We start from the raw sequence: 17,087 nt of genomic DNA, 5'->3' as shown, positions 1-17,087 counted from the left end.
GCTACATTCATGTTTTTTTTTTCGTTATACCATCTTCTTCCCTTTAACGTATTTCATTTCAATGCGCTTTACCCAAATCGATTAAAATTTCTTATTTCGCGGTCGAACGAATCGAAAAGGCCGATATGAGATTGGGGCCGGGAGGAAATGAATTTCTCGACAAATCCCTTTTAATTTGATATATTATTATTCATTTCAATTGCGATTGTATATATCTTTTGCAAAGGATCTAAAAGTAAGCAGCTTTAGCTAAAAGATATAATCGGTTATATTCAGAAAGTTTATGGAAGGGTCGTTCAACGTTACACGCGAAGTTTGGATCAAAGTGAAGTTAAAATGAATGTGGGAGAGGTTGTCTTTTAAAAAGGATTAAACATGAAGGGACGATAAAAAGATCCATCGTTTTTCGAGATAATAATCTTAGCACTGGAGTGCTTTCAAATCCCACGAGAAATGGTAACATCACGGTTACGTCATCGTGTTATCGTTATTACATCAGTTTAAACAATCACTCAATATATTAAAAACAGAACAAATGTTGACTTCGATGTTCCAATTTATAGATTATAATATTCTCATCATATATTTACAAAAAATATTCATAGCATCTGATTTACGTTTTACAGTAATATTGTAATTTCAACGAATTTTGCGAAATTTGCTGCGTAGCCAGAATTCTCTTGTTAGTACGTTTTAATAGGGAGTTGATGAAAACGCATGTGCGTATTACGATCTCCCGTACGTATCGGCAAATACCTTCCTCTTAAATGATTCGTTATTATCTCTCCCCATCTGTGTGTACTCTGGTGCGCCGGAGTATGAGTCAATTCAAGTGGCGAGAGTATTGATTGCGCAGTTCCATGAGCGTGTATGCGTACATCTCCTGTCTCATGTTGAAAATAATGAAAATAATAAAAATATGATTAAATGAAAAAAATAAAAACAGAATTTTTTCATTTGTTTTTCCCTCATCAAAGCAAGCAGACACCTGGACGATACGTTTAATTATATATTTCAATTTATTATTTACACGTTTTTTTCTATTTACAAATTACCTATTTAAAAAATGCATCATTTAATTACCCGTTTAGCTCTTTTGCAAAGCGATGGAAGACGTCACTGATTTTATTCTTACATAGGTACGTGTATATTTTCTTAATAATTCACTCCTGTTTGAAAAACTTAAACGAATGATCCAATTATACTTCGAGTTATTCAATATTTCGTATATTATGTTCCAAACTAATTAGTTCCTGGGAAAATACTATATATCTCAAATCGTTTATTTTCTATTACGTATAACCGAATATATAGCAACGATTTTATTATGTTTCTAGTAACATAATATTTGTACTTTTCTAATCTTTTATTCAAATGATTTATTATCTCTATAAGCGCACATATAATAAACATTTACATAATAGTTCCACCAATATAGTAAAGATCTTTTCTATTCTTTTCTTGCTATCGTTATTCGATCGATTGCATTAATTATAAATGTTATAGAAAAACAGCTTTCTCATATAATAATCTTCCCTTCTAAATATAGTCTTTTAAATTCTACTTTCTGTATAATGCCTACGATTTCTTCACGAACAATACATAAATATGAATAAATAAATGTCCAAATAAATTTTCCATAAAAATAAATAAGAATAAATGAAATTAAATTTTTACAAAGTAAAATGATTGAAAGGATATGGATATGGAGAATAATCGTTAGGGGAAATCAAAAAGAGAGAAAAGAAAGACGAGAGAAGGATAAAAGGATAAAAAAAAAAATTCCCCTTTACCATAGTATAGCTCCAAAATGATAGATAACATTGTGAAAGGATTATTAGGGATGCTATCCTCGTGAATATATAAAACAGCGCATGCTCGCGTCTATATAAGAGGGATTACTATCTGCGAGAGGTGAACAAGACGTTTATTCTGCTTCGAGTCGTCCTAGAAGCAAGTTCCTAAAAGTTTCAAAAGAGGAGCGATCCAGAACAGTATATAAACTCCTAACTAATCACGATAATGGAGATCGTCTACATCATTTTAAACAACATATTCTCGGTTAGATAAGTTTTATTTCAATTTTATACCATTTAATATTAACGCAAGGATTTATTTTCATAAGATTCTTTTCTTCGTTTACCATGCTATAAAAAGTTGCATATTTTTGTGTACATATATATGATTTGTATATGAGACGCTACGTTATATACTATTTTATTCAATCTTGTGTCCAATATTAAGATATACTTTTTTTTTTTTTTTAATACTGTAGAAAATTTTATTGGTTTTTTATTATTATTTTACATTACATTTTACACCGTGCGATTTGTCATTGATGTATTATTGCTTGATATTAAACAGAGGAAATATTTCGAATTATTTGAACGAACAGTTTAGTAAAATATTTGAAATAATATTCATATACCTTGGAATAGTAATAATTAACAGTCTCTTTTTTTAATCTCCGGATTATTATATAACTGTGTTTCAATCTATCAATCGCAATGCAATATTAATGATTTATTATTCTCTTACAGGCACTCGTGCCAGGCTCAATTATTAATAAAGGGAGATGGCACTATTTTCGCTAGTACTTGGTAAGTTCATTACATTCTGTTTAAAATCAGCTTATATATTTTCTCTTTTATCTACTACGTTTATGTTAATGGAATTTTCTTCATTCTTTTCAGACAGTAGACGGATTCTATATATACATGAATACGTATATATATACATATATATATATATATCTATGTACTAAAGTCAAATTATGTTTATGTACATATTTACTTATATATTTGTCAACAAATCGATAAATTATCTGTATCTATCTGAGAATTAATACGGATATAAATCAAAATAAAATTAAGAAGAAAATTAAAAGATAAATGAAAATGAGGAAAGAAATTTTAATTAAAAAAGAAAGGGAACATTAAGAAAATAAGTGAACAGATATGTATTGGGAGAGTGGATTAATTGATATCGACTTTATATTTTCGTATATTTGTGTGGGATAGATAAATGGAAACTCGACTTTTGATAAATATTTGCTTCTTCTGAAAATCAAAAAGAGAATTTAAAAAAAAAATGAAACTAAAACTATTCGACGAAAGTTGGACGAACTTATTTTCAATCGAGACGAAATTCCAAGAAAGAAAAGACGATAAGCATACAAACCGAAGTACCTGAAAATTGCCCGCACATTTGGAATCAATATTGGAAATCGCCGGTGATATTCTTCATGCTCTTGGTAAGTTGAATCATATTTAAATTTTATAATGTCTAACGCAAAGATTCATTTTCATAAGATTTTTTTTTTCTTTAAATAGCATGCTATAGAAATTTGTAGAATTCTATATACGTATCTATGAGCTATATTAGAGACTACGCTGTACACTATTTTATATTGTTTTATAATATATTATAGAAAATTGTATAGTTTCTTATTATTATTTTATGCCGTATTTTACGTTTTTTTTTTATTATTACTTTACACTATATTTAACGTTTAATTCGTCTTCGACATATTATCGTACAATATTAAACAGAGGAGAAAGTCTAATTGGAGTTATCGAAATTAGAATATTTCTGTTTAGATATTTATACGATTTATTCGTGTAATCGTGTATATAGCCAACTGTCGTACAGCTATTTGCTATTCCGTCACTCCCAATAATACTAAATATTGACCAGTCCAATATACTGATTGATTTGCTTGCTTGACACGAGTTGAATTGCTTGTTTGGCGGTTAGTTAATCAATTAAAATAGAGACACATGATTCAATGATATAAAGAGAACAAAGAAATAAACGAAGAAACGGTTTCCCTTCGAAAGATTCATTCGAAAGATTCATTCGAGGCAATCGAACCGATTTGCGTTTGTAAATGATTGTGATAATTGTTCCTTGTCACGTAGTAATTGTTTCACACGATCGAACCGACGGAGGAAATGTAAAAGATTTGCATAAAATGAAATAGAAGGCGATAGATATATGCTTCATTGTTTGCTATGCAGCCCTTCAATTAACGAAAATGTTTTGAATAAATCTATCTGGTAAAGAATAATAATGTTTTACTTTCAAGGAATAAAAAGGGTAGAAGAAGAAATGGTATAAATTGATATTTCCTTTTGTTCCCAGTATATAGTTCTCGATGCGATATTACCACACACATTGCTAAAAGTTGATATTCCTTATATACGCGTCGAGAAGAATCGTGCACAGAATTCAAGAAATCATCAAAGAAAAATATTAATGGCTACTACGTGCATCTATTCCTGGCAAACAGCTGTAAGTAATTTTGCATTTTCTTGATTAGCGACGAGTAATAATTATAATAATAACATTTGTGAAAATTCTGCTTTAAATTTCTAATTTGATCGTATTACAATCTTATTGCTATGGAAACAATGATCATACTAATGATACATACATTCGTGTATTATTAAGGAAACTTAGCAAAATATTTGCAATGATATAAAAACACCTTGGAATGTTAACATTCAACAGTCTCCTATTTCATTAATCATATGAAATTACGGGTTAAAAGTTATCATGAATCCTACCTTCCAAAATCTTTAATAATAATAATTTGCGTTTATTCATAAAGAGAGATAGTACTATTTTCGCTGGTTCATTACATTTTTTTTTTTTTTTCAATTACCTTAGAGAAAAACTTACATAATATTTTTTCTTATGTACATATATGTAAATGTAATTTTCTTCATTCTTTGCAGGCGGCAGCGAGAAAGTTTCAATGTTTATTCGTCGGAGTATAAAGAAGAACTAATTCGGTAACCATCCAAACCAATCATTTATTAACTTTATATGTTGCTAACGATGGCCATTTCAAAATTCAAGTCTAACAGAAAATAAATATAAATTATCTGATATTTCATCGGTGTTCCGTGGCGTGTAATGTTTAGCGGAATCTTTCATTGCTTAAACAGTGGATAATTTAACTCGCCGTACATCTATATCGTTTAAATGAATTTAAAATTATCAAAAGTATTAAGTTTGAAGTTTTTACCTTTAAAAAGTGAGGACAACCGTCAAAGTTATTCCAATGTTTGTTTTTATTGACATTACACGCAGCGACGAAACTTAGATACAACTATCCCAATATGAAAATCATAAATTATTTAAATTTTAGCTTAAAATTATTTTATTTTATTCCCGCGTTACGATCTTCGTAATGTTTAAACGAATATACTATCGTTTAAATCTTACGATCATGAAAATAATTCATTTATCGATTCTATTATATCTAAAGCATTAACTTGAAATATTATAATTATTACTATAATAATAATAATATTCAGTTTATCAAAAATCAAACAAAACCATATCAATTCTTCGTTCTTTCGGTTAAAAGATGAAAAGCACCGAATGATTTATATTTTGGTATTTTTCCATATTTACCCTTTGTACTCGGTGTCCTTTCGAACGTTTATTAGCAGCAATACAGCGGCATTTCGTCGCGCAAACGTGGCATATAGTATAACATTATATAGTTTCACTTTGGTAACCAAGGAATATATTATATAGTGGTATTTGATTTATATGAATTTACATAGGAACAAATTTTTTGCAAAAAAAAATCGAAATTTTATTGCTTATAATTTTCTTTATAATCTTCTAAAGAGACATCCGAGTGCAATGGTTTAAAAAGAATAGAAAAACACAAATTAAAATTAAGAGAAAAGGAACATTCAAAAAAGCATTAAAAAAAAGCAAACAAATATATATTGGGAAAGTATACTGAATGATTATATTTGCGTGCATACAGTTGATATAAACACGACTTTTGATAAGTTTTTGCTTTTTTCGTAATTCGTTAAAAATTTCTTCAAAAATTTATCGTAATTAATCAGGTTCAGGAAAAGGTCAAATCAGTAATAAATGAAATTCAATTCATAACTTATGTGAAAATCTAATTAGTTAATATTATATAGAATCGTTCTATTTCTTAAATATTTGTTATTCATCAACCCCTTGCCAATACATATTTGTTTGCTTTTTTCTTTAATGTTATTTTTTTTAATTTTAAGTTTTTTTTCATTTACTTTTAATTTATCTTTTAATTTCCTCCTCAATAATAGAATCAATTTTTTTTTTTTTTTTTTTTTTTTTTTTTTAATCAAAAAAGCAAATATTTATCAAGAGTCGAATTTCTATTGATCTATCCCACATAAATACATGAAAATATGCAGTCGATGTCAGTTGATTCACTTTCCCGATATATATTTATTCACTTATTTTCTTAATGTTTCCTTTCTTTTTTAATTAAAACTTCTTTTTTCATTTTAATTTATCTATTAATTTTCTTTTTAATTTTATTTTGATTTATATCCGTATTAATTCTTAGAAAGATATAGATAATTTGTCAATTTGTAGATAAATATATAAATAAATATGTACATGAACATAATTAGATTTTAGTACATAGTGAAATATATGTATATATATATATATGTATGTATGTATGTATTTGTGTATATGTATAAAATCCGTCTGTAATCTAAAAAGAATAATAAAAATTTCATTCATGAACATAACATATACAAGGAAAATTTTTATATAATATCACTAAGCTAACTTTCAACGAAATCTAATGAATTTACGAAAGTCTAGAGAAACTAACTTTATCTCCTTCTATTAAAAATTACGTCTGGCTGTATAAAAGCAATCGGCACAATAATGAATTCAGAGATAACAAAAATTCAAATACGTTTTATCTTATCGAGAGTATGTTGTTTAAAATAATGTAGATGATATAGAATTCATTATCGTGATTGGTTGGTTGCTTATATATTATTCTGGACCTTTCTCTTCCGAACCTCTTAAGAACTTGCTTAAATGACGATAAAATAAACAAATTGTACTCCCTTTCAAAGAATACAATAAATTCAAGAATGAAACCACAGTCTTCCGTCTATTTTCTTCCCCACTATTTTTCATAATTCCCCGGTAGTTTCATGACAATGTTGCAAATAACTTTTATCGATACTACCGTTAAGGAGAAATCTTTTTTCGTTTTTATCCTTCTTTACACTTTTTGATACTTTGTTCTCTTTTTGATTCCCCTTATCGGTCATTCTCCATATCCATATACTTTCGATCATTTTACATTGCAAGAATCGAATTTTTTTTTGGTATTTACTTATTCATATTTATTTATTTTTCGTGAAGAGAACGTTGCCAGTCAACCTAGAAAGTAGAATTCAAAAAAGATTCAAAAAAGATTGTACTTAGAAGAGTAAATAATTTTCTGACGAAGCTATCTTTCTACAACATTTATAAGTTATAACTTGAGCGATGTCGATCGATTCATCGAATAACGATAGCTAGAAAAAAGTATAACAGATCTCTATTATATTGGGGGAAGTATTATGTAAATGTTTATCATATGTGCGCTTATTGAAAAATTAAATTATTCAAATAATGCGTGCGGAAAATAGAAATATTATGTTACTGAAAATATAATAAAATCGCTGCTACATTCAGTTATACGTAATAAACGATTTGAAAAATATAATATTTTCCTAGAAACTAACTTAATAAAATGTAGAATATAATATACGCAATATTATATAATAAAAAATATAATTAGATCATTCCTTTAAATTCTTCAATGTGGAATAAATTTTTAGGAAAATATTCATACTCGTTCGTATGAAACTGAATAAGCGACGTGATACATCACTTTGCGAAAGACCTAAACGAATAATTAAATTATGTAGCTAAACGGATAATTAAATTATACAGTTAATCGAATTACCAAGTTGTTTGCTCGGTTTGATGAGAGGGTAACAAATGAAAAATACCTTTCTTATTTTCAGAATAAGGGAGAGATGTACGAAGTACACGTTCAGAGGATTACGCACTCATCCTTCCCACTTGAATTAGCGTACATAAGCTCGCATGAGAGCACACGTGCATGAAGAGAGGTAATAATAAATCATTTAATATCAAAGTACGTGACCGTCCATATAGGAGAACGTATTACGTAGATGCATTTTCATTAAATCCCAATCAATACTCGTCAACAAGAGAATTCGCACTGCGCAAAATCCTATATCTCTGAAATACGTACATTAAACATTACGAATATTCTCTAAATGTGAATTGATGAAAAACAAGACAAAATTAGAAGTATTGAAATTCAAAATTTCTTCTCTTTTTAATTATATCTGAATTTAATCGATCCGAATGAATACTGAATTTAAATCGATGGAATAATGATAACACGGGAACGTAACCATGGAAATGTTTCTCGTATAATATATTAATATTTCCGAATTAACATTATTATCTTCAAAAACAATGAATCTTTTGATCATCCCTGCAGCTTTAATTATTTTACGAATAAATATCCCTCGGTTCCCTTCAACTCCACTTTGATCCACGTTCTGCATACAGCGTCGAACGACCCTTCGACAAACATCCTAACCGCAGATGATTATATCCCCCAGCTAAAGCTGCTTACTTTTGTATCCTTTGAAAGAGATGTATTCCATCCCCTCGTATTGCCCCATTGGAATAAATAATACGTCCAATCAAAAGGGGTTGGATGAGAATTTCATTTCCCCTCATCGTATATCCTTTTCGGCCGCTTCGGTTCGTTAGACCACGTAATAGAAATTTCAATTGACATGCGTAAAGCGTATTGAAATGAAATACGTAAAAGAGAGGAAGATAATATAACGAACAAATAAATAAATATGACGAAAAATACCACCTGAATCAATATTTTTTACTATTACGTAATAAAGCGCACGAATGATATTTTCGAGAGGATGGAAAAGAATCGGAGAAATTAATTCTTATTGATAGGTATTTTGAAGGATACAAATAAGAACAAAATTAATTGTCAATCGTCAACATTCGTTAGTTAATTTCCAATTGTTAACTGTAAAGAAAAAAAAAAGAAAAAGAAGAAAAAAAAAGGAGTAATATGTCGAATTAAAAGAGTTTAATAGAAAAATTCATTTCCATTTAATTAATATCTTTTTTCACTTTTCCGTCCGTGTAATAAGAAATATTTATTAATCTGCAGAAAATGTAATAACTCTTTCTGCTCTGCGCCCTTTTGGGCGTTAGCTCTCAACAAATCGATAGAACTTTATTGCGCAAACGTCGTCGTACGATTCACATCACATCATATATCATAACTTCAAAACCAAATAATGTATTATAACGATGCTTGATTCATATGAATTTGTAGATATTGAAGAACATATTTCTTTGTAAATAGATCGAAATTTTATCCCTTATAGTTTTCTACGAAATCTATGATGAGTTTTGCAACAATCTTTTTACAACATTTTCATCTCTATCAATATCTACGAGATCTCTCCGTTTTCTTGCTAGATGATATTACTATCACTACTATTTTTTTTTTTTTTTTGTCGGATTAATATTTATTTTTTCTAACGTATCTGTATAAATGTCTTTCTGGAAATGCTCTTCACTATTTATATCATATATCACGAGACTTGTGCGTATTTGGACGTATTGGAGTTCTCCTAATAAAAAAGAAAAAAAAAATGGATAAGTAAATGAAATTGAGATAATCGCATTTTACGAAAGCACAGAATGTTACAGACCAATAATATATTACCTTTCTGGTTTTCTGACTAATTAGTCGAGGGATGTTTCTTATACTGCTAAAAGCTTCAATAAGAACTGACTTCAGCTTTGAAAATTTCATTCTCCAGTTGTAGGACTGTTTCTTTGTTTCATCAAAGTATAAGGCATATTCTCGTACCGTTGTTTTATAAGTCCTTCTTACTCCTCTCCTTAAGCGCATTAGAGAAAGGCTCAGACTGTCGTGAAAGCACTTCCTACGTTCTCCTTCGTAAAATCATTTGATGTTCTTTTCATTAACTTGGTAATTGGACGATTTTTTGATCTGCTTTGTCGTGCCATTTCAACGGAAAACTTCAAAGAAACATGCATTTCTTAAAAAGGTTTGATGGAATCAATTGATCTTCCATAATTACTAATTAACTCTGAGTTTTCCTCGAAAGAGAAATACGTAAAAGGGAAGAAAGTAATATTACGAAAAAGAAAATAAATATGACGAAAGATTTTCTCCGAATCTATATTTGTTACTATTGCGTAATAAAGAAAAAGAAGTCTTTGTTAAATAATATACATTTGTTATAGGAGAAAATGTTTTCAAGCAATATGAAAGTAGATATAACTTCCGACAAAAAAATTTCTTTACAACGGAAGATTTTACAAAAAGAATTACATAGTACGAGAATTCATATCTAATTATTATAACACTATTTTTAAATATAACTTGGACTTATGTAAGAGGAAACATTAAAAATTTCGTACATGAATTACCAAATAATTTCATAACAATTAATGTTAATAATTACAATTATTGTTATCAATTAAAATCTAGAAGGTTTGGTCTTCCATCGAAATGACGTGGGGATGAATTTCACCCGTAAAAGTCATTCCTTCAGTGATTGTTGAACAAGTAATACACAAGTGAATGCCATACACTAAATAATCGCTATCTATGTACACTTCATACGTCCTAAAGAATACTTTCATAAGCAATCCAAACCATATAAACAATTTCATCATTCTCATGAATCATTCGTTTATTTCATCAATATTCCTTAAATATCTCAGTAACCATTACTATAAAATTTATTCTAAAATTTTAATTCTATTTTATAGAAATGAAAGTGATTTTAGTGATCTATTTCATTTTCATTATCATTTTGTTGCGTGTTGTATAAGATGCTGTAGCACCCTTACGTACTTTATTTCGTTTAAAGAAACATCATCCAATTTATCTTTGATAATTATACAATTAAAATAAACTAATATCTATCATATGTCTTAACTAATGTACGAATTTTAAATTATTTTAGAGATATACGAGGCGAAATGAAGGCGAAAGCAATTCCAATAGTCGAGAACTATTGCAAAGGAATCTAATTGACTGATATTTTAATTGTAATTACTTCCAAAGAAGATACACGGCATTTGGGATATATTTAAATTCGTGCTTTCTGTTCTTTCGTAGATTCTCATCCGATCATGCGTCCTACATAGGAATTATAAATGCCCAACCATCCCTTTAGTGATTCTTTTGGTGATTTATTTTTATTAGAAATACTTCCAAATCTTCCAAAAATGTTAAGAACGTTCAATTAATCTTTCAGTATACTTTCTACGCATTCTAATTATTTATTTAAAAATTTGAGTCCACATTCAGAATTTTATTTTTATCGAAAAGAATGTCAGGATCTTCTTGAAACTGTCTTAAATGAATTCTCGTATCATGCAAACGGAAGGTTTTGAAAAAAGAATAATTGAAAAACGAAAACTAATAAATTTAATCGCAAAATCAAATGATATCAGTTCGATTGCCGATATGAGTCTTTCGAAGACAAACCGTTTCTTTGTTAGTTTCTCCTTTCTCTTGATATCTCTATTCTAATCGATTAACTGACCGGCACAGAAGCAATTTAATTAGTGTCAAGCAAGCAAATCAACCAGTATGTTAGACTTATCAATAAGTAATATCATCGGGAGACACGAAAGAACAATATATACGGCAAACATCTATATACGATTATACTAATAAATCATATAAATATATAAACAGAAATATCCTAATTCCGATAACTCTAAGCATACTTTCACCTCTGTTCATTATTATACAATAATTTTCTCAAAGACGAATTACACGTAAAATACATAAAATATAGCGTGAAATAATAATAAGAAATTATGCAATTTTCTATAGTATATTATAAAACAGTATATCGTAATATTGTATAAAATAGTATATAACATAACGTCTCTAATATAACTCATAGATACGTATATAGAATTATGCAATTTTCCATAACATGCTATGTAAAGAAAAAAATCTTATAAAAATAAATCCTTGCATCAGATATTAAATGATATAAAATTCAAATATGATGTATCGAACCGAGAACATACTGTTTAAAATAATATGAAAGATTTCTATTAGCATGACTGATCGAGAGCTTGTATAAAAAGCTGAATCATCCCTCTTTTGGAACCTTTAGGAACTTGCTCGAAAGACCGGAATAAACGGATTAACGAACCCCTGCAGAGAGCTCGTATCTCCTTTTATAATGATTCGAGCATGCGCTTCTCGTTCCACTCATTATTTTACATATATTGACGAGGGTAGCAACCCCGGTAATCTCTTCCCAATACGACCAATTATTTTGGATCAATACTACCGTGAAGGGAAGATCTTTTCGTTTTTATCTTTTTTTTTTTCTCTTTTTTTCTTTTTCCCCTTTTAATTCTCCCTATCTGTCATTCTCCATACCCATATCCTTTCGGTCGTTCTAATTGTAAATATCAAATTTTATTCATCTTCTTTCAGGAGAAGATATTTATTTTCGTATTTATTTATTCATATTTATTTATTTTTAATGAAGAGAACATTGACATTATTTAGAAAGTGAAATTCAAAAAAATTGTATTTAGAAGGGAAAGTAATGTTCTGAAAAAGCTATCTTCTTACAACATTTATAACTTATGATTTGAGCGATGATGATCGGTTGATCGAATAACGATAGCTAGAAAAAAAGTATAATAAATTTCTATTATATTGGAAAAAGTATTACGCAAACGTTTATTATATGTGCGATTATTGAAAAATCAAATCATTCGAATAATACAATCCCAAATATATTATTATTAGAATTATAATAAAATCACTGCTACACTCGGCAATAAGAAATAAACGATTGGAGAAATATAATATTTTCTCAAGAACTAACTAATTTATAATATAATATACGCAATATTATATATAACAAGAAATATAATTAAATCATTCTTTGAAGTTTTTCAGTCTGGAGTAAATTTCTAGGAAAATGTACTCGTACGTACGAAATAAGTAATGTACGACGTGATCCATCTCCAACATCGAGTAATTAAATGATGGATTTATATATGATTGAATTATACGGCTAATCATATCATCCAATCTCCTGTATAGTATGTTATCAGTCACTGTATGATTTATGTGATTTGATAAGGGAGAAACAAGTGAAAACATACTTTTCCCATTTTCAAAATCAGACAGGAGATATACGCCAAATGTAGACAGGACCACGCACCCAATCCCGTCCATATGAATTAGCGCGCATGAGTTCACCCAAGAGCACACGTGCATGAAGAGAGATAATAACAAAGCTGGATATGAAGGGACTGACAATACGTAGGGGAGATCGTAATACACACATACATTTTCATTAAATCCCTATGGAGACGTACTACAAGGGATTTAGCTTTGTGCAACATATTAATTCTTCCAAATTCCTGTATTTCTGAAAAACGTACATTGGAAATATTTGTTAAATACATAACGTGAATGTTATGACAAATAACTTGAAATATTGAAGTCAAAATTTCTTGTATTTTTCATTACATTGACTGATCATTTAATCGATGGAATAACGATGACACGGTGACGTAAACATAGAATTAATATTTCTCGTATATTTTAAAAGTATTATCTCGAATATTTTAATCCTACATGCAGATTTGAACATTTTCAAAGATAAACCTGTCTGAGTACCATTTCAATTCCACTGTAATCCAGATTTCGTTTGCAACGACGAACAGCCCTTCGATAAATCTCTCTCAACACACTCGATTATATCCTCCAGCTAAAGCCGCTTAGCTTTGGATCCTTTCAATAGAATATATTCTGTTTCCTCGTACCACCATCCGAATAAAGCTTTATAAAACAGCGCCATATTAATCTCCTCAAGCATCGTCGTCAGCACCCTTCTAAATGTTTTGTCTTCCTCCTCTTCTTGCTGGTTAATCTCGATTACATAATGAAGACGGTATGGAACGCAATATTACGGATCACGTAAAGAAAATATTTGAAAAGGAAACGCCTTCCTTTCAAACCCAGCACGTTGATTGATTGCATCATCAAGAAGTACTAAAAATGTTTTGGAAACCATTGATAAATTTTAGATAATTTTAAATAATGGATATGTATTTTTCTTTTCTTCCTTTTTTTAAAATTCGAGCTATAACATAAAGCGTCATGTCATGTCCGAAAAATTGTAACAAAAAACTGAAAATGTTAAAGCACAACGTTTTAGATGATTACAACCAATTTCGAAAGTTAAATTCTTGACATTCCATGATAGATGAAGAATATGTTTTTGACGAAGGATTCTTCGAAAGAATTTTTTTATAAATATATTTGTTCGTAGGAAAGAACGATATTTAAAAATTATAATGAAAAAGCAGATACTTTTTATGCCGATCGATTCGTCCATGATATCATTTTTATTATGATCAAAAAAAAAAATCGGAATAAAAAAATTGCTTGCATAAACAACATTTTTAACCGACGTTTTTAACCGACGAAAAAATAGTAATATGTCGGATTAAAACAGATTGGTAGAAAAATTCATTTCCTTTAATCCTTTTCGGCCTTTTCAGCTTGTTCGGCCACATAACAGGGAATTTTAATTGAACTCTATATGGAGTATTGAAATAAAATACATAAAAGAGAAAAAGATGATATTACGAAAAAAATATATATATGACGAGATTTTCTCTGCATCCATATTTTTTAATATTGCGTAATAAAGCAAACGAATGATATTTTCGAGAGGGTGGAAAAGAATCGGAAGAATTAATTCTTATTGATAGGTATTTTTAAGAATACAAATAAGAAAAAAATTAATTGTCGATTGTCAATACTTTTTAGTTAATTTTCATTTGTAAGGAAAAGTAAGGAGATAATAGTAGTAAGGAAGAAATGGAGATAATAGTAATTGGTCGAATTAAAAGGGGTTGGTCGAAAAATTCATTTCCCCTCATCGCATATCGTTTGCGGCCCTTTCGGTTCGTTAGAGCACGTAATCGGGAATTTTGTAACGAGCTGCTTGTAGCGTATTGAAAGAAAATACGTAATAGAGAGAAGGATCATATTACGAAAAAAAAATTAATATGACGAAAGATTTTCCCTCAATCCGTATTCTTTATTACTACGTAATAAAGAAAGAGAGATGTTTGTTAACTTAAATAATAGAAAAGGAAGAGAAGATAATACTACGAGAAAAAATTCGCACGCAATATATTTTGAGACAATATTTGTTCGTCCGTGTTTCACGATGTGAAAAAGTGAACTTACATTGACTATGTGCGATGCAGCAATATTGATTTTTATTTATTCGCAAAACTCTTTGCTTTTTTAACAGTCGTACAGACATATATTTATAAATGAATTACTAAAGAAATAAAGTTTTGCGAAATAAAATCAATGACCATCCGTTAATAAATAAATAGATTAATTAAAGTCAATGCATCACTAAAGAGGATTTCAATCAACGTCGATGTTGACCTATCTCATTTTCAATTAACTACAGATCATTCGTCCTCAATTTCGATCTAAATCATGGACGAGTGTTTCGGCATCGTCGTAGAATTTTTTAAGTAATAAGTGAATTTTTAAGTCCCACCGATCATTCATGTCAATGATGATGTTCAATCATGTCAATGATGATGTTCAATCATGTCAAAGATTAAAGCTCCGAATCACCACGAGTGATTGATTGTAATTAGTTAATAAAAGAGCGTTGAATCTTCACGAGTAATATTTTCGGAGATTTATTCTTTCTTGATCAAATTTAATTATAATTATTTGAAATTTTGAATATTTTTTTGTAAATATTTTTCTCTCGCTAAAATATTCACGAGTTCTAATAAAGAATGAGCAAGAAAATATCCGCATGATTAATCTTTGGATTACAAGCGATTTGTTTTCTTATAATTAGAATAATCGCTTGTAGGAAAGAGCTCCAAGAATTTTTTATTACATTTTTAAATAAAAGTTCATCAAATATGTCATCTATTTTATTGGTAAGAGAAAAGTCTCGATAGAATCATTGCTTTTGAATGAGAAAAGTCGAATAAAGTTACTGATAAAAGACAAAGAAACTTGTAGAATCACAATTCGTAGGCTCTGGAAGAAGTTAATCAATTTTTAACGTAGGATTTTCAACAATTAATATAATGATGCTCGTTTCTCTCCCTATATTTTCTTAATTTTTCTTTTCAGAATTGCGTTACAGTTGCGTTAGATTTATCAGTTTTCTTGTGATGTAGACTTAAGAAATTAAAACGACGTATCATTTCATCTTCGGTTTTGTACATTGTTACGCGTACGTGAATAGAAATATTACGTATTTTATGCATTTTCATTATTAAAGTCGATTAACAAATCTTTTTATTACAAAATTCAATTAAAATCATAATTTTATCTCAATAAAGTGAATTTTTACACAAAATCAAGTTACAAATGTTTCACTTTCTTTTTTTTAAAGTTCGATTAAATTCTTAATCTTATTTTTATAAAATCAAATTTTATATTAAAGTAATAGCTACAAAATGTATAAGATATGGCAATTGTGGAAACGACTGAAACTGCACTAAATAAATAAAGATGCATATAAAGATGAAACAAGCACACCAAGATGTGTACCAGGTTCTTCTTTTGCCATGCGTTACGGCAAAACAATATTTGATTAGATTAAGATCGAGAATTTCTCATTTTCTATTTCTCTTCTAAATTTAAATTAAATTAAATTCAGAATTTTATTTTTCATAAATAATCTGTGTATATATATATATTTTCTTTCTTTATTTCTTTTCGTTTCTATAAAATCCAATTAAACTTTTCATATTGGATATAATTAATTCGATATAGATTTCGAAATATGTTAGAAGTTACAAATATTTCAAAATTACACTTACCGTCATATAAATTTATACATGATAAACTCACATTAAGGAAACGATGATTTCTTAATTTATAGATATAAAAAGTAGATCTTGCGATACTGTCGAAATAAAATCGGCCGTGCGAAATAGATACAGGTTTAAATTCGAAAGGGAATAATTAATAAATAATATTGTTTTATTAACATTTAAACAATAAAACATTCTTAACAACATTTAAAAAATCCTAAGATACGATCAATGTAAAATAAATTCAGTTTAGTCTTTCAACAAACATAAATCGCAAATTC

The 17,087-nt window shown here is 28.7% G+C and overlaps 2 long non-coding RNA genes across 2 annotated transcripts; both read left to right on the top strand.

The window, feature by feature from the left end:
• Positions 1 to 1,914: 1,914 nt before the first annotated feature.
• LOC122636762 lies at positions 1,915 to 2,745 on the top strand. Its single transcript, XR_006329031.1, has 3 exons — positions 1,915 to 2,061; positions 2,541 to 2,600; positions 2,694 to 2,745. It is a non-coding gene; the product is annotated as an uncharacterized LOC122636762 (long non-coding RNA).
• On the top strand, positions 2,740 to 5,996 carry LOC122636761. The gene is made up of 3 exons (XR_006329030.1): positions 2,740 to 3,253; positions 4,144 to 4,293; positions 4,740 to 5,996. It is a non-coding gene; the product is annotated as an uncharacterized LOC122636761 (long non-coding RNA).
• The last annotated feature ends 11,091 nt before the right edge of the window (positions 5,997 to 17,087 follow it).

This window comes from Vespula pensylvanica, chromosome 23, assembly GCF_014466175.1.
Source record: "Vespula pensylvanica isolate Volc-1 chromosome 23, ASM1446617v1, whole genome shotgun sequence".
NCBI lineage: Eukaryota > Metazoa > Arthropoda > Insecta > Hymenoptera > Vespidae > Vespula > Vespula pensylvanica.
Note: the sequence above shows the minus strand (reverse complement) of the source record. Positions and strands in the feature narration are given on the sequence as shown.